This window comes from Martes martes (assembly GCF_963455335.1).
Source record: "Martes martes genome assembly, chromosome: 7".
Classification (NCBI taxonomy): Eukaryota; Metazoa; Chordata; class Mammalia; order Carnivora; family Mustelidae; genus Martes; species Martes martes.
The window spans coordinates 86,302,213-86,322,315 of NC_137894.1; the positions used below are offsets into that span (position 1 = coordinate 86,302,213).

The window sequence follows — 20,103 nt, forward strand, 5'->3', positions numbered from 1 at the left end:
CGGCAATTTAAACCTTTGAAAGAACTTTTGCATGTTTATTTTATCTCACTAACAAAACTATCCTATTAGGGGCTCCTGGGCGTCTCAGCTGTTAAGTGGCTGCCTTCAGCTCAGGTCATGATCCCAGGGTCCTGGGATCAAGTCCAGCATCAGGCTCCTTGATCAGCAGGAAGCCTGCTTCTCCCTCTGCCACTCCCCCTGCTTGTGTTCCCTCTCTCACTGTGTCTCTCTCTGTCAAACAAATAAATAAAATCTTTAAACAAACAAAAAACTATCCCATCAGAATTAAATCAGGATATCAGAGCTACAAGCTATACAGTAATAAGTTTTATATAGGAACAAAAGTCTACAAAGAAGTGATGGGAGCTGGGCAAATGAAGGTCTGGAAGTGGGAAATGAGAGCTGAGTAGAAAATAATCACTAATCATGTCAGCAAGAAGTGCCAATTCACAAGACAGGAGGTAATTTTAGGGATATGCAACAACTGTGCAGATTCTATGATTTATATCTTCTGTGGAAATGTCTACTTTGGGGAAGTTTCTGCCTCTGTGGAAATCATATTTGTGGGCCTGGAACCCAGTGCCTTGTAGGAGTCTTGGGACCGTTGTTGATCAGCAGGGCCAGGAGCCAGGAAAATGAGCTGAACGCAAAGCAGGAGGAGAACATCACCCTGGTACTCACCACACACCTTTGTGTCTGTCCATCACTGTCTTTGTCTCTCCCAATCTTCCAAAATACCTCTGCTTCACTTTGGTTTTCCAAATTTCATGTGAGCTTCTCTTTTGATTCACAGTAACTTGGAACCATGCAGGAGAGGTGATTCAGGTAAATGCAGTTCTCTACCCTGGACAGAAGTAGACATGCCAAGTTGATGCTATTGTGTTAAGGTGTCAGAATCAGGGGCGCCTGGGTGGCTCAGAGGGCTAAGCCTCTGCCTTCGGCTCAGGTCATGATCACAGGGTCCTGGGATCGAGTCCCGCATCGGGCTCTCTGCTCAGCGGGGAGCCTGCTTCCTTCTCTCTCTGCCTGCCTCTTTGCCTACTTGTGATCTCTGTCAAATAAATAAATAAAATCTTTAAAAAAAAAAAAGCTGTCAGAATCAGATTTTAATACCCCATTCTGAGATGAGGAAATTGAGACAAGGTTTGTGATGGGGTTTGGGTCAGGCTGCTCTCAGAATGTGCCATTTTGACATGTGGATTATTTGAGTTAAAGGCAATCAAGGCCTGACAGACTCAGGAAGACCTTTTTAGCTCCCCCTAAACTACGTAAAAGAATTTAGACGATGAGCCTATACCTGGAAGAGGTCTATTACCAAAGATAACTTTTATTTTTACACAAAAAAGACTTATTCTTATGGCATGGCAAATATTTGTCTACCAAATATTTGCTCTTCCCATCTTCCCGTGAATTCTATTCCTTCTCTTTGGAAACCCAGACCCCCACCCTTCCTCCTTAGCTCTTGATGGCATACAAGCCTCAACTGCCTGTCTTTGACCCTCTCCTGTCTGTGTGAAGTCCCCATAAATACAAAATAAATTTTTTTTCTCCTGTTAATTTGTCTTATTTCAATTTAATTAATAGGCCAGCCAAAGAACCTAGAAGGAAAGATGGGAAAATTTTCCTCCCTTACTCTCGTTTAACCTTACTTGGCTAATAAAGATAGATTCATTTAAACAGACACTTAATGAAAGAAAAATCCAAATGGCTAATAAGCATATTTTACATCAATGATTTTTTAAAAAACTCTGATGTCACTATATACCAAAAGTAGAAAAAATTAAAAATTCTGACAATACCAAGTATTGTTGAGGAATAGGTATGGCTTTGGAAACCAGTTTTCTATTATCTGGCAAAACCAAAGTTACTTTCTATGCTTGACAATCCCTCTCATACACATAATATACTCTAGATAAACAGGAACTCCAGTGTATATATATAAATGTTCACAGAACTATTGTTTGTATTAACCTAAATTTGGAAATGACCCAAATGTCCATTTACAAAGCAATAAATAAACTGACATCCTCATGCATACAATAGAATAGTGCACAGCATGAAAAATTAATGGATTAGAGTTATATAGAAAAAGCGTGAATAGGGGTGCCTGGGTGGCTCAGTTGGTTAAGTGACTGCTTTTGGCTCAGGTCATGAACCCAGAGTCCTGGGATCAAGTCCTGCATCAGGCTCCTAGATCCACAGGGAGTCTGCTTCTCACTCTGACCTTCTCCCCTCTCATACTCTCTCTCTCTCTCACTCTCTCTCTCTAACAAATAAATAAATAAATATTTTTTTTTTTAAAAGAATGGATTAATCTATAATCATGATAATAAAATAATCCTTGGGCTTTTTTCTAGAGCTTAGATCCTATACCCTCAGACTCTGTGCAGTGATAAAATATGTATAATGCTCAATGTTTGTGCAATTCAACATCTTATTTTAAAAATCTAGGACAAAAGACATCTTTGAATTAATTCATTTTCATGATGCACAAAATCATCATTAACCTCACAAATCTGCATAATGGGTCTCCTCTCATGTAGTTCAGCTATTTAAAAGTAAGTAAAATCCATTTTGGTCCTTACACATCCAACGAAATGCCTTATAAACCAAAAGAGAAAGTACTAAACAAAATTCCTTTTTTTTTCTTTTTAAAGATTTTATTCATCTATTTGACAGAGGTAGGGAAAGAGGGAACACAAGCAGGGGGAGTGGGAGAGGGAGAAACATGCATCCCTCCAAGCAGGGAGCCTCATATGGGGCTTGATGTGGGTCTCAATGAGGAGCTCAATGAGGGGCTCAATCCCAGGATCCTGGGCTCATGACCTGAGCAGAAGGCAGACACTTAACAACTGAGCTACCCAGGCATCCCCAAACAAAACTCCTTTTAAAGTCCTGTCCTCAAATCCCAAATGGCTGTATTGTAAGTAGTACTGAAACCAAGTATACATATTCTCTCCAGGCATACAGGGAATATCCATAAGAATTGACTTTAGTTTTGGTGTGCCACCTGGAGGCACTCTACTGGGTCATTGTACCCATTCCCCATCCATTAGCACACTCCTCAGCTAACTTCCTCAGCTGATGAGTCACTTTGCCTTAAGATGACTGGGACATTACACCCCACCCTAAGGGTCAGGGTGGCTGGCCAATATAAGGATGTAATAGCACCCTTGTGTTTGGAAAGGACAACTTCTGTAACAACATTCACATTCCAGAGCTCCTGTAGGATTGGGCTAAGGTTATACACCTCTCCTGAAACACACTTTTGCTTGGCTTCCTCTGCTCTATTATGCTTCCCTCGCTCCTTTATAGGTTTCTCTAGAGAACACTCTCTCTATAAATAACTTGTACACAAATTTCATGCCTCTAGAAACTTTACCTAAGACAGCTCGTACCAGAGTAGACTTCATGGTGATAAAGAATGTAAAGTTGGATAAGGGAGAATTTTTTTAAGAGTGCACCCTCGCCCTGCTCCTCAGTTTAATAATATGGAAAGAGATTCTCACGTTGGTTTAAATATGCTGATGGGACAGCTCTTTGAAGCTTGAAAAATGGACAGCTTGTAAACCCACATTACATGTATGCCAGAATTGCTACGACAGGCTGTGGAAGAAGAAATCAACAGGCTCAGAGAAGTAGGCAGGCTCCAAGAGAACTATCATAGAATCAAAAAACCCATCAGCTGACCACATTCCTAGACACATCCAGAAAACACTCCCTTGCAAGGCAAAAAGGAATGCTCAGCTGAGGGGTCACCAGAATCAGTGAAAAGTTCAAGTGTAGGGGTTCTCTGCAGACCAGTACTGATAGTAAGACATGCTGTTGAAGAACTGGACTCATTAGCAACAATAGAAATAATAGGAATCCAAACTAGGAAAAGCCAAAATGTAGCACTTAACCCTCATAGATGAGGTGGACATAATTACTCAGAATGGTGAACAAATTGGTATGGCAGCCAGGAGATCCTGACTCGAAGGGATTTGTAGCTATTTATTCATATGTCCTTCTTACATGTTCCTAGAGACAAGAAGTTGGATAGCCAGCAGGAGTATTGCATATATAATAATAAAAAAAAAATGAACGAAAGGCTGAGATCTGGCCTCCATGAAAATTACAATCCCTTGCCCCACCTCCAGATCTAAGTCAGCTCTCTGACCCTGAACCCCTCTACTGAAAAAAAGCCTGTTACCCTTGAGGAACACCCTGCAATACTGTAACCAAGACGAAGTAGTGATTCCTCCAGACTTTCCATCAAAGAGCCATCTAGCTCTTTCAATTTATTTGAATAACCCCATATGAATTAAAGAAATTAAATTTATTTTTTTATATTAGTTAAATTCAATTAATTAACATATAGTGTATTATTAGTTTCAGAGGTAGAGTTTAGTGATTCATCAGTTGCATAAAACACACAGTGCTCATTACATCACACACCTTCCTTAATGCCCATCACCCAGTTACCCCATCCCCCCTCCACCCTTCCCTCCAGCAACCTCAGGTTGTTTCCTATAGTTAAGAGTCTCTTATGGTTTGTCTCCCTTTCTGATTTTTTCATATTTTATTTTTCCCTCCCTTCCCCTATGATCAATCCTCTGTTTTGTTTCTTAAATTCCACATATGAGTGAAATCATATAATTGTCTTTCTCTGATTGAGTTATTTCGTTCAGCTTAGTACCCTCCAGTTCCATCCACCTCATTGCAAATGACAAGACTTCACTTTTTGATGGTTGGGTAATACTCGTGCATGTGTGGGTGTATACACATGCACAGCACATCTTCTTTATCCATTCATCTGTTAATAGACATCAAGGCTCTTTCCATAATTTGGCTATTGCTGCTATAAACACTGGGGTGCACGTGTCCATTTGGATCACTACATTTATCTTTTGGCTAAATAATTAATAATGAAACTGCCAGGTCATAGGGTAGTCAATTTTTAACCTTTTGAGAAACCTCCATACTGTTTTCCAGAGTGGCTGCATCAAGTTGCATTCCCACCAGCAGTATACAATGGTTTCCCTTTCTCTGCATTCTTGTTAACATTTGTTGTTTCCTAACTTGTTAATTTTAGCCATTCTGACTGGTTGAGGTGGTATATCATTGTGATTTTGATTTGTATTTCCCTGATGGTTAGTGATGTTGAGATTTTTTCATGTGTCTGTTGGCCATTTATATGTCTTCTTTGGAGAAATATCTGTTCATGTCTTCTGCCCATTTTTTGATTAGATTCTTTGTTTTTTGGGGTATTGAGTTTGATACGTTCTTTAGAGATTTTGGATACTAGCCCTTTATCAGATAAGACATTTGCAAGTATCTCCCATTCTGTTGGTTCTCTTTTGGTTGTGTTGACTGTTTCCTTTGCTGTGCAAAAACTTTTTATCTTGGTGGTGTCCCAATAGTTCATTTTTGCTTTTGTTTCTCTTGCCTTTGAAGACACGTCTAATAAGAAGTTGCTGTGGCTGAGATCAAAGAGGTTGCTGCCTTTGTTCTCCTCTAGGATTTGCATGGATTCCTATCTCATATTTAGGTCTTTCATCTGTTCTGAGTTTATTTTTGTGTATGGTGTAAGAAAATGGTCCAGTTTCATTCTTCTGAATGTGGCTGTCCAATTTTTCCAACACCATTTGTTGAAGAGTCTGTCTTTTTTCATTGGATATTCTTTCCTGCTTTGTTGAAGATTAGATGACCATAGAGTTGAGTGTCCATTTTTGGGTTCTTTATTTTGTTCCACTGATCTATGTCTGTGTTTGTGCCAGTACCACACTGTCTTGATGATTACAGCTTTGTAATATAGCTTGAAGTCCAGAACTGGGATACCACCAGCTTTGGTTTTCTTTTTCAACATTCCTTTGGCTATTCAGGGTCTTTTCTGGTTCCATACAAATTTTAGGTTTGTTTGTTCCAGCTCTGTAAAAAGTGCTGATGGTATTTTGATAGGGATTTCATTGCTCTGGGTTTCATAGACATTTTAACAATATTTGTTCCTTCAATCCATGAGCATGGTATGTTTTTCCATTTTTTTTTTTTTTTTTAAGATTTTATTTATTTATTTGACAGAGAGAGATCACAAGTAGGCAGAGAGGCAGGCAGAGAGAGAGAGAGGGAAGCAGGCTCCCTGCTGAGCAAAGAGCCCGATGCGGGACTCGATCCCAGGACCCTGAGATCATGACCTGAGCCGAAGGCAGCGGCTTAACCCACTGAGCCACCCAGGCGCCCTGTTTTTCCATTTCTTTGTGTCTTCCTCACTTTCTTTCATAAGTGTTCTATAGTTTCCAGAGTACAGATCCTTTGCCTCTTGGTTAGCTTTATTCCTAGATGTCTTATGGTTTTTGGTGAAATTGTAAATGGAATCAACTCCTTAACTTCTCTTTTTTCTGTCTCATTGTTAGTGCATAGAAATGAAACTGATTTCCGCATTGATTTTATATCCTACCATTTTGCTGAATTCCTGTATGAGTTTTAGCAAGAAATTAACTTTATTTTTAAAATCCCTTCATTCACCAGTGGCTTCCCTGGTGAATTCTACCAACATTTAAGGAAAAAATGATACCAATTTTACACAAATTTTTCCAGAAAATGAATAGGAGAGAATATTTCCCAAATATCAAAATCAAAAATTAATACCCAAGGGGTCAAAATACCACTAAAACCCCTCTATTAGAGTAGGGGTTTGTGGAATTTGGGAAATAAATGGATTCCTGGACTAAGGTCAACCTACAAAGAGTCCACTGAGTCCACAGACATACCCAGTACTATTTTCTGAGTTTCCAAATGGAAACTGGCCATACTCAGACACTGACACTACCCTAACAGAGATTCCTTTGTCCATGAATAAAGCTACTATACTAATGAAGGTAAAGTGGAGACCCCTGAAATTGCCACTCCCCAATCTCAGCTAAGACAGCAAAACAAAAATATAGTACATCCTAGGTAGATTAGTAGACATTAGCATCACCCTCAATGGAGTAAGCAATGCAGAAGTGATAGTCCCATCATATTCTTATTTAATTAATCAACTTGTCCTCTGCAAACAGCAGTCTAGATCATAGCATATGACAACTAATGCCACCTTAAACCAAGTAGAAGCCAAAATGCAGTTAATATGCCAGATGTGATGTCATTACAAGTAGATTTTTAACATAGCCTCTGGTATGTCCAAATTTAGCTGGGAGATATGTCTTTTCCATTTCCATCTGGAAGGAGAATCAAAAATAGTTCTTACGTACATCAGATGAACAATACTATGCATTCACAGATTTATTCTGGGGCTCTTTACTCTCCTGCTTTGGGTCACAATATTCTCTTCTTTATCACGAGCAAGAAAAGACTAAAGTAAAAAAAAAAAAAAAGAGAGAGGAAGTCGGGCACCTGAGTGGCTCAGTTGGTTAGGCATATGACTCTTGATTTTGGCTCAGATCATGATCTCATGTTTTGTGAGATCTGGCCTCCTGTCCAGCTCCACACTCAGCGTGGAATCTGCTTGGGATTTTCTCTCTCCCTCTCCATTAGTCCCTCCCCTTCTTATGTGCTCTCTCTCTTTCTCTAGAATAAATAAATAAATCTTTTAAAATATAAAGAAAAAGAAAAAAAGGAACTATGGGCTATCTTATCTTTTTCTTCCCTTCTATATCATCATATTATGACTATAACGGTTGGCTTACACAAGAAAGTAACATTACAAAGAAAGGATATGATAGGGTTCCTTAGTTGTTCATTTTTCTTGGAAAACTATTACCTCCTTTCTACATTAGAAGTAAGCTGGGGGGGAGGTGCCTATGTGGCTCACTCAGTTGAGCATCTGCCTTCAGCTCAGGTCATGACCTTAGGGTTCTGGGATTGAGCCCCATGTCAGGCTCCCTGCTCAGCAGGTAGTCTGCTTTTCCCTCTCACTCTCTGTGCTCTCTCTCTCTCTCCATCTATAAAATAAATAAAATCTTAAAAAAAAAAAAAAGGTCTTGTATAAACAGAAAGCATGGCCACTTGGAGCTATCAGCACCTTCCCTACTTACTCAACTTTTGATGTATCATGTGTATCTTGTACCCATGTTGAGTCTGACTGAACTCCCATGTGTCTGGTGTCCCCCAGAACTCTCTGCTTATGGGACATCATGAACACGATATGCAGAGGAGTCACATATTGTTTTTATTTCCTCTGCTTATTCACATATTCCATTGTTCCATCAGACTTTACTTAGAAAATATAAATGCAAAGATAAAATTTTTAAGAATCCCAAGATGGCAACAGAGTGTTAAACCAAGCAGTAGGCACTTCTGAGCATTGGAGCCTCATGCAACTGCACAGGTCATGTGCCACTGAAGCCAGCTCTGTCAGAATGACGTTTTGTGGAAATTTTAATGAATGAATGCATGAATGAATCTCACTAAAAAAAAAAAAAAGAAAAGAAAAAAGAAAGATATTCATATTGATAGAATGAGTTTGTTTTCATCTATCAAGCTATCAAATGTATTTTTTCAATGATAACACCTGTTGGGATGAAGATTCAGTTAAAGTTATTAGACCATACTGGAAGACTGTTTCTACTTTTCTGCTGTAAAGATTCCTAGCAGAGTTCACAGTCTTTAACTATAGCAATTCTACTTTTAGGAAATATTTCAAAGTTTCAAACAGATGTATATTTAATCATGTTTATTGAGCATTATTTTTAAGCAGGGAAAACCAGAAACACCCTTAATGCTAAGAATGGGGGACTAATTAGAAAAAGTTTAATATTTTTGTATGAAAAATATTAGGTCATCATAGAAAGCATCTGTATCAAAAATAACTGTTGCAAAAAAATTTCTTGCTATGTAAAATACCTCATAATATTATTTAATGAAAGGATAGAAAATTGTAATTATATTTTAATAAATAATTATACATAGTAAAATGTAGAAATAGATAATGAAATAAATGTAATATTTATTATAATATGACTATATATTTATTAAAACAAAATTACATATGTATTATATATTACATATATGTTTTAAAGACTAGAAGGAATTCAGGAGAACATTAATAGTGCTGATTCTAGTAGTGGGATTACAAGCAATTTAACTTCCTTATAGGTTTCCTACTTCTTCCTTGTACCATCCTTATCTTCTTTTGAAATTAAAAAAAAACACACACGTTAAACATTAATCAGAGGGAAAGCTTCAAACTAATTCTAAGTATTTTAGAGCTTTATTAATATTGTAGTATTCATTCACCTGTGTCTGGTACATTTTTCATAATTTGTTCACTTTATCCTTTCAATTGCTTTGTGAAATCAATTGCTCTTAGCTCATGCTATCAAGCCTAAAAGAGGGAGATAAAATAGTGTGAAGGTAATAATGGTTATACTGACTAAAAAAAAAAGTGCCAGACACTCAAATAGCCTGTACCTTCGCTATTTTTACTTATGTACAGAACTGAAATTTCAATTGATCCTTGAGGCTTTAGCCCAACACTTCTTATCCTGTCTCTCTAGGAGATGAACTCTGGCACAACTGACACAGTCAGGTAATTGAAACGCTATAGAAACAGCCTCAGGGATGCTATTGCTGCTGTTGTGCATAATTATTTCTTCTGAAGTTGTCATTATGTTTTCACAGAATTTTAAATAGTATTTATTCTTCTACATTTTCTAGTTTTGCTTATATTTCATGGTTAGGAAAAAGATACATTATATCAATATCATAAATTGATCAATACTTGAATATTCATGACAAAGGTACACACACATACATTCCTATTCATAGAAATCCAAATGGTCACTTTCTGCCAGCCAAGTAGGCATCATTAAAGCCTCTCCTCCCCCTGCAGTCGTGTCTAAGCCAGAGTCTCCCAAAGAGCCTGAACAGCTGCAGAAGCTCTTCATTAGAGTTTGGAGCTTTGAAACAACCAATGGGAGTCTGAGGAACCATTCTGAGCAATGGGAAATGCTTACAGACTGTGTGGTCATGAGAGATCCAAACACCAAGTGCTCCAGAGGCTTTGGGTTTGTCACATATTCCCCTGTGGAGGAGGTGGATGCAGCCATGAATGCAAGGCCACATAAGGTGGATGGAAGAGCTGAGGAACCAAAGAGGGCTGTCTCAAGAGAAGATTCTCAAAGACCTCATACCCACTTAATTAACTGTGAAAAAGATTTGTGTTGGTGGCATTAAAGAAGACACTGAAGAATATCATTTGAGAGATTATTTTGAAGATTTTATTTATTTATTTGACAGACAGAGATCACAAGTAGGCAGAGAGGCAGGCAGAGAGAGAGGAGGAAGCAGGCTCCCTGCTGAGCAGAGAGCCCAATGTGGGGCTCAATCCCAGACCCTGGGATCATGACCTGAGCCAAAGGCAGAGGCTTAACCCACTGAGCCACCCAGGCGCCCCTGAGAGATTATTTTGAACAGTATGGGAAAACTGAAGTGGTTGAAATCATGACTGACCAAGGCCGTGGCAAGAAGAGAGACTTCGCTTTTATAACATTTGATGACCATGACTCTGTAGACAAGATTGTCATTTAAAAATACCGTACCGTGAATGGCCAAAACTGTGAAAGCCTTATCTAAGCAAGAGATGGCTAGTGCTTCATCTAGTAAAGTGATGAAAATGGTTCTGGCAACTTTAGTGGTGGTTGTGGAGGTCGTTTTGGTGGGAATGACAACTTTGGTCATGGAGGAAACTTCAGTGGGCGAGGTGGCTTTGGTGGCGGTCAAGGTCATGGTGGATATGGTGGCAGCAGGGATGGCCATAGCAGATTTGATAATGATAGAAGAAACTCTGGAGGTGGTGGAAGCTATAATTTTGGCAATTATCATAATCAATCTTCAAATTTTGGACCCATAAGGAAGAAATTCTGGACGAAGCTCTGGCCAGTGGTGCTGGTAGAGGCCAATAATTTGTCAAATCATGAAACCAAGGTGGCTCTGGCAGTTCCAGCAGCATCAAGAGCTATGGCAGTGGAAGAAGGTTTTAATTACTGCCAGGAAAAAAGTTCAGCAGGAGAGGAGAGCCAGAGAAGTGATAGTGAAGCTATATACACTACCACAGATTTGTGAAAGCACCACGCACAGTGGTGACAGGGCCTCGCTGTTACAAAGAAGATATGTTTTCAACAATACTTGTGTGTATGAGCAAAAAACTTGAAGACTTTATTTGTGACCAATTGTATAACAGGTTATTTTAGCTTCTGTTCTGTGAAAAGTGTAAAGCGTTTCAACAAAGGGTTTTAATGTAGATTTTTTTTTTGCATGTATGCTATTGATTTCTAAATGTAATAGTCAAATTATAATGCTTAATAAATGTCTTTAAAAAAAAAAAGAAGTCCAAATGGTCATTTCTAAGTCTTTAATTAATAAGAAAGGCAGTGAATCTAATCTCTTAACTTATTCAAACCAATGCAGCAAATGTCTATTGAAAACAGTTTATAGGGGCGCCTGGCTGACTCAGTGGGTTAAAGCCTTTGCCTTCAGCTCAGGTCATGATCCCACATCCTGGGATTGGGCCCCACATCGGGCTCTCTGCTCAGCAGGGAGCCTGCTCCCCCTCTTTCTCTGCCTGCCTCTCTGCCTACTTGTGATCTCTGTCAAATAAATAAATAAAATCTTTAAAAAAAAAAGAAAACAGTTTATAAATTATTTTGTAATGAGCTTTGAGTTTGAACTTTTTAGTGAATAGAGAATGCACCATCTCCTCTTCCTTAAATAGATAAAAATTTCAAGTGAAAAGACAAACCGAAAATATTTAGGTCATGATGACCTACCGTTTTCTGGACTGATTCAATTAACAGTTTATATCCTCACAGAAAATCATCTCCCTGTGTTGCCCCTCTACACATCAAGCTTAGGAGGTTTACATCAACCTAAGATTCTCAAGGTTGGAGATATCCCCAACACCCAAGATCATGGAGTCCATCAGTTCTCAAATGGACCCACTTATGTTGTGGTTCTAGTGGTTCTTTGTGAAATAAGTAAAATGAAGACAAAATAATGTGTTTCATAAAGCTAATTTCTTTAATTTGGATTCATGTCCTTTAGTCTCAGAAAATACCACTTCAACACTTTTGATATTAAAATATCTTTTTTATGAAAAGGTAATTAAATTAGGTGGCTACCTTTTCTTCTTTTTTATGTATTTACTGAAAAATAGGTGACTCTACATTAGTTTTCTTTGGAAATTCTCTGTTCCATGTCTAAAGTCCTAAATTAGATCAACAAAGAGCTTGTTTTTTCCCAAGCCTGAGGCAGCTGGGGAATAAGTGTCTGTGGGATGTGATGGGCAATGAACAGCTTTATAGACAAATGGTTTATTTGAAGTCCATGTAACTTCAGAGAAATTACTTAATCTAGTTGAATAATTTATTTCTTCACCTGTACCAGCTTAACTAATGTTACCTTTGTCTTGCATTCTTGTAAAAATTAGAAAATGAGTGGTTGGCTGGTTCTCCAACAGTGCAATGCAAACAAATGTCACCTTTCAAAAAGGCCTTACTTGCTCTACCCTATTTAATGTTCACTCCCTTCTTACCCATTCACTCAGCCGTCCTCTATTCCAATCAGTGTACTTATTATTCTCTGGATTCATTTTATTTTCCCAACCAAAATAAACGATTCATGAGAGAAGGGACTGAGTCTGTCCCATCCCCACTGCATCCCCAGCAATTAACTATATGGCCAAAACATGGTAGTACTCATTAAATATTCATTGAATATAGAATGAGTATAAAGTGTTTGATATAAACAAAATAAAACAAAAAAACCTCAATAAATGTTATTTTCCTAAGTCAGACTGAGAGGGACAAATCCATCTCTCTAAATGTCACATTGGTCTTCATCCTCCAAAGCCATCAGAACCCATCCCAAAACACAAGGTATCTCTCTTTCCAAAATATATATTCCCAAGTGGGAAGTAATTTTTTAGGTAACTGTTGATAGGGTCATCCTTATTTCAGAACTGGCTACAGTAAGAATGACTATATGATGGTAAACTCAAACTGGGCTTTGGAGGCATATTTAATTTACTGAATAAAGAGAATGTCTGATCTTTGGGATTCACAGATTGCCAGGGAAATGTCATTTAAAGCCTTCCGTTTTAAGACCATGTATAGTATCTGGTAATTGCTTGTATTAATTTGCATTTCAAATCAGTATTGAAAAGTCTCATCAGGCAGCCATCTTCAACTAAATTATCTATTCTGATAAAAGCTACCATTAAGGAGTAGAATGTTTAGCTTAACACAAACATGCTAAATACTAATATTAAAAGGAAAAGGAAGAAAGGAAGGTAGGAAGGAAGGAATGAGTGAAAGATGGAAGGACAGATAGAAAAGAGAGGAAACATGTTGCCTCTGAGTAAAAACCATAAATAAGGAAATTAAAGGCTCTCTACATCTCAGAAACCAAGACCTCAGGGAAGGTCCTATATACTTGAGATGCCAAAAATGGACGCTCCTGGGGAAACTGAGGTTCTAGCCCAACAAAGAAGGGTTTTGGGCCACAATGCAAATATACATGTCTGGAACAAGGAAATAAGAAACGAGTAAGGTAATCCCTAAATTCATCTTGGCTGTCATCCATTACTCACTTTAGGTTAAGTTAGTACTTCTATTTCAGAGATTAACAATCATTAAAACACAACTTGCCAAAGCTCCAATTCTTTTCCCTTGGCAAGAAGAGGGTAGGGAAGCTAAACAACAGATGTGAAGGTCAAAGCCCAGAGACACAGGGCCACTAAACAACTGAGATTTAAGCACAAGATTATAAAATGCTTCCCCTCTCTCATACCTTACCACCACACCAGCAATGTAATACTGGATTCACCTGAAAAAACTGCAAGACTAAGACTCTAGGGAACCCCAAAGATAACAGGGCATTCCCTCTATCCCCAAAAAAGCTAGAGGAATTGAAGCTTCTGCTACTCGCGGCTATAGCAAACATTAAGTATGGTCCAACTACTAGCCAAATTAACATAAAACCTCATACTAGGGGCCTAAATACCTCAGTTTAATACATCATGTCCTTCTTTCAGTAACAAAAATAAATTACAAGGTATACTTGAGGTATACTTAATACAAGGTATACTTAATGAGGAAAAACACTTAATACTTAATTTATACTTATACCTATATACTTATACTTAAGGTATACTTAATACAAGGTATACTTAATGAGGAAAAACACAGTCTGAAGAGACAAAACAAATATCAGAATCATACTCTGGTATGACATAAATGTTGATTTTATCAGGCCTGGTTTGGAATTTCAAGTAACTATGATTAATATGATAAAGGCTCTAATGGAAAAGATGGACAAAAATAGGTGAGTAATATAAGCAGAGAGATGGAAATTCTGGGAAAGAATCACAAAGAAATGCTAGAAATCAAAACCACTGTAACAGAAATGAAGAATGCCTTTGGTAGATGCAGTAGTAGACTGGAGGTAGCTGAGGAAAGAATTGGTGAACTTAAATATAGGTCAATAGAAACATTCAAAACTGAGCTATAAAGAGAAAAGAGAATGAAAAAAGGGAAGAGAATACAACATCCAAGGACTGTGGGATAATTTCTAAAGGTAAAACATACAAATAACTGAAATGTCAGAAGAAGAAAAAAAGTCAAAAGAGTAAGAGAAATAATTGAAGTAATAATGGCTGAGAATTCCACAATTAATGACACCAAGCCACAGATCCAGGAAGCTCAGAGACCACAAAGCAGGATAAATATATACATATATACATACACATATACATACACATGTATGTGCATATGTATGTCTACCTAGGGATACCATATTCAACTACAGAAAATCAAAGATACAGAAAAAATCTTTAAGAAAGCTGGGGTAAGGGGGATAAAAACAAACAAACAAAAAACTTACCCATAGAAGGTACAAGAATAAGAATTACAGTGAACTTCTTGTCAGATACCATTCAAGCAAGGCAAAAGTGGCAGTGAAATTAATGTTAAAAGAGAAACCATCAACCTAGAACTTTGCAACCAGTGAAACTATCCTTCAAAAGTAAAGGATAAATAAAGACAGCTACGAAGAAGAGTAAGCATAGATACTGTTCCTACTGTGGTAGTGGGTTTTAGCTCCATTCAGCCTCAAAAGGGAGCAAGCAAGGAGGTGGAAGCTGTCATCTTCTTTGGAAACATCAGGCAGAGGAAGTGACAGAGACCAGGACTGCATGAGGAAAGATAGTCCCTAAGACAGAAATGTCAAAATAAGAGAATTGTTGTTAGGGGTGGGGAGTTAACATAGGGGCCAAGTATGCTAGACTAGGTATGCAATTTGCAACTGGTTCCTTCCATTGCTAGGCCTCATATTTTTGCCTAAAAATAGGAACACTTTCTAAACACCATTTGGACTTAACTCTACACTGTAAATATTAAATCTGTAGATATCCAGACAAATATATGATTAATAGCAATGTATCATAGTAGTAGAAACTTAGATGCTAAATGGTGAGCTATAAGTGATAATCTCTCAATCATGTCTCCAAAAAATGTTTATTAAGCTTCTACTCTGTCAGCCACCCTTGTAATCTCAGGGAATTTTCATATAAGTAGTAGAAAACAAAATACAATAAGTAAGTAAACAAGTAAGAAAGATATAAACAACAAACAAAACCTAAAATCAGCAAAAGGAAGGAAAAAATAAAGATGAGAACAGAAATAAATAATATAGAAACTAAATAATACAGAAATAATATAAAAACAACAACAATAACCACACCACAACAGAGCAATGAAACCAGGAGCTACTTTTTTGAAAAACTCAAAAAAAATTATTAATAATCCTCTAACCAGACTTAACAGGAAAAAGAGAATGGACTAAAATAAATAAAATCACAAATGAGAGAGGAGAAATAACAACCAATACCACAGAAATACAAATAATTATAGGAGACTATTATGAAAAACTATATGCTAACAAACTGGACTACCTAGAAGAAATGGATAAATTCCCAGAAGCATATAAACTAAAAAAACTGAAACAGGAAGAAATAGAAAATTTAAACAGACCAATAACCAGCAAAGAAACTGAATCACTAATCAAAAGACTCCCAACAAACAAAAGTCCAGGACCAGAGGACTTTACAGAATGCTACCAAACATTTAAAGAAGAGTTAATACCTTTTCTTCTCAAACTATTCCAAAGAAAGAAGAGGAGGGGAAACTTTCAAATTCATTCAATGAGGCCAGTATTACCCTGATACCAAAACCAGATAAAAACATCACTAAAAAAGGGAACTACAGACCATTATCTCTGATGAACATTGATGAAAAGATACTTAACAAAATACCAGCAAACAGAATCCAACAATACATTAAAAAAGTCATTCACCACGATCACGTGGGATTTATTCCTTAGTTGCAAGGGGGTTCAATATTCGCAAATCAATCAACAAAATACATCACATCAATAAGAAGAAAAGATAGGAACCATATGATCATTTCAGTTGACACAGAAAAAGTATTTGACAAAGTACAACATCCATTCATGATTTAAAAAAAAAAAAAGAACCCTCAACAAAGTGAGTTTAGAGAGAACATATCTCCACATGATAAAGGCCATATGTGAAAACCCCATAGCTAACATCATCCTTAATAGTGAAAACCGATAACTTTTCCCCTAAGGTCAGGAACAAGATACAGATGTCCACCCTCACTACTTTTATTCAACATATGCTGAAAGGCCTAATCACAGCAATTAGACAACAAAAAGAAATAAAAGTCATCCAAATTGGCAAGGAAGAAGTCAAACTTTCCCTACTTGCAGATGTCATGATACTATATATACAAAACCCAAGACTCCACTGAAAGATTTCTAGAACTATAACACAAATTCAGTAGAGTTGTGGGATACAAAATCAATGTACAGAAATCTGTTGCATTTCTATATACCAATAATTAAGCAGTAGAAACAGAAATTAAGAAAGCAATCTCTTTTACAATTACACCAAAAATAATGAGATATCTATGAGTAAACTTAACCAAAGAGGTAAATGACCTCTGTTTTGAAAACTGTAAAACACCAATGAAAGAACTTGAGACAGGGCACCTGGGTGGCTTTGTCAGTTAAGTGCCTGCCTTCAGCTCAGATAATGATCTCAGGGTTCTAGCATAGAGCCCTGCATCAGGGCTCCCTGCTCAATAGAGTCTGTCTTTCCCTCTCCCTCTGTCCCTATCCCTGCTCTTGCTCTCTCATGTGCCCTACCTCAAATAAATAAAATCTTTTTTTAATTAAAAAAATAATTTGATACAACATAAAGAAATGGAAAGATATTCCATGATTGGAAGAGCAAATATTGTTAAAATGTCCACATGATCCAAAGCAATCTATATATTTAATGCAAACCCTATGAAAATACCATTTTTCACAGAACCAGAACAAACAATTCTAAAATTTGTATGAAATGACAAAAAACCCTGAATAGCCAAAGCAATCTTGAAAAAGGAAAGCAAAGCTAGATGCATCACAATTCTGGACTTCAAGTTATACCACAAAGCTGTAGTAATAAAAAGTGTGGAAGTGGCACAAAATAAGACACATAGGTCTACAGAGCAGAACAGAACAGAGAACCCAGAAATAAACCCACAACTACATGGTCAATTAATCTTCAGCAAAACAGTAAAGAATATCCAACGTGGACAGCTACACTCAAAAGAATAAAACTGGACCACTTACTTAGATCATACACAAAAATAAATTCAAAATGGATTAAAAACTTAAATATGAGACCTGAAACCATAAAAGTCCTTGAAGAGGACACAGGCAGTAACTTCTTTGACATTGGCTGAAGCAACATTTTTCTAGATATGTCTCCTGAGGCAAGGGAAACAAAAGCAAAAATAAAGTATTGGGTCTACAGCAAAATAAAAATCTTCTGCACAGCAAAGGAAACAATCAACAAAACTGAAAGGCAAACTATAGAATGGGAGAAGATATTTGCAAATGGCATATCTAATAAAGGGCTAATATGCAAAATATATAAAGAATTTACACAACTCAACCCAAAATCAAATAATCCAATCAAAAATGGGCAGAAGACATGATCAGACATTTATCCAAAGAAGACATACAGATAGCCAACAGACATATAAAAAGATGTTCATCATCACTTACCATCAGGGAAATACAAATCAAAACTACAATGAGATACCACCTCACACCTGTTGGAATGGCTAAAATCAACAACACAAGAAACAACAGGTGTTGGTGAGGATGTGGAGAAATGGGAACCCTTGTGCACTGCTGGTGGGAATGCAAACTGGTGTAGCCACTGTGCAAAACAGTATGGGAGTTTCTTGGCAAGTTTAAAATTGAACTACCCTATGAGGCAGCAATAGCACTATGGGATAGTTACCCAAAGAATACAGAAATACTAATTCAAAGGAATACATGCACCCTGATGCTCATAGCAGCATTATCTACAATAGCCAAGATATAGCAGCTCAAGTGTCCTTTGACTGATGAATGGATAAAGAAGAGGTGGTATCTATATAGAATAGAGTATTTTTCAGCCATGAGAAAAGAATGAAATCTCGCCATTTGCAATGACATGGGTGGAGCTAGAGAGTATTATGCTAAGCAACATAAGTCAGAGAAAGACAAATACTATATGATTTCACTCCTGTGTGGAATTTAAGAAACAAAACAAATGAGCAAAGGGGAAGAAAGAGAGAGAGAGACAAACCAAGAAACAGACTCTTCACTATAGAGAACAAACTGATAATTATCAGAGGGGAGGTGGGGGGAGATGGGCAAAATAAGTGATGGGGATGAAGGCGGTCACTTACTGTGATGAGCACCAGGTGTTGTATGGAATTGCTGAATCACTATAGTGTACCCCTGAAACTAATATGACACTGTATGTTAACTAACTGACATTTTTTTAAAAGGAAAGAAGGATGTATACTGGCACAAGTTATGCATAGAATTAAAACTGAGTGATTGATGATAGATGACAGATAAGAAATAGATACATAGCTGATAATATTTATACAGACACTATATAAATTGAAACTTAAATAAGAAGAAGGAACTAACTGTGAAAAATTAAGGATTACAAACAGAGGGAACAGTTCACAGAGATGTGAAGTAGGAAATTGGATATACAAACCTGGATTTCAGGGCAAAGGCCACAATTGGAAATGTAGATTTGTGAGGTGTATGGATGGTATTGAAAGCCATAGGCCTGATTATGCAGAGTAATTACATAGAGTACAGGACAGAGCTCTTCGATACTCTATGTTTTCAAGGTTAAGCAGCAGATATATCTGCAAAGATATCTGAGAAGGAATAGCAAATGAGCTAGGAGGAAACCCCATTTTAATTCTACTGGACAGAAGCCTAAAGAAAACATGTTTCAAGGAGAACTGAATCATCAGTGCCACTGAGATGTGAAAGAAGATGAGAACTTAGCATAATGTTATAACTTAGCTATAATGTTTTGAATCTGGCGACATGGTGGTCAAGAGTGACCTTGACTGGGGCGGTCTTTGTAACATAATGAAGAGTAAAGCCTGAATGGAGTCAGGTATGGAAGAAAGTGAAGTGAGGCTGCAGAGATGATGACTGGAGAAGTTTTGCTGTGACAAAGAGTAGAGATGGACAGTGTGGAGTAGAAAGAAATCATCCAAGTTTGGAAAGCCTCACAGATGAGGCAGTGCTCCAACCAGACCAGGTGAGGACTGTATGAGAGAAGACAGAAGACCGGCTTGAATACCAACAGCCCCCACTCCTACCAGTCTTGGGGTGGGGCTTCCTTCCTCTGAAGTGGTAGTGTCCTGTCTTAGAGGGAAGATGTGGACGATCATGTTCATTTCTTTATTTACATTGTGGAGAGGGCACCTTCCCTCCTAAAGACTAGGAAATTCAAGCAAATGTATTGTAAAATTTGTAGGAACAACTGAAGTTTCATTACTAGCACCAATAAATGATTCCAACATCTAACTCCAATTCCCATTTGGGGAAATTGGGGGAAATACAGGATTCCATCTGCAGCAGCATAAGATACAAAGGAAGACCCATTTGCCCTTCTGTAGAAGCTTCCCCCAACCTCTTTCAGCTGGAGTAACATCACAGACTCTCCTATAATTCCTTGGCTAAACAGGAAAA

At 37.5% G+C, this 20,103-nt stretch overlaps 1 pseudogene across 1 annotated transcript; it reads left to right on the plus strand.

Annotated features, from left to right (window-relative positions):
- Positions 1-9,476: 9,476 nt before the first annotated feature.
- On the plus strand, positions 9,477-10,958 carry LOC308346697 (heterogeneous nuclear ribonucleoprotein A1-like; annotated as a pseudogene). The gene is made up of 3 exons: positions 9,477-9,505; positions 9,771-10,228; positions 10,393-10,958. The product of its transcript is annotated as a heterogeneous nuclear ribonucleoprotein A1-like (transcript).
- Positions 10,959-20,103: the final 9,145 nt, after the last annotated feature.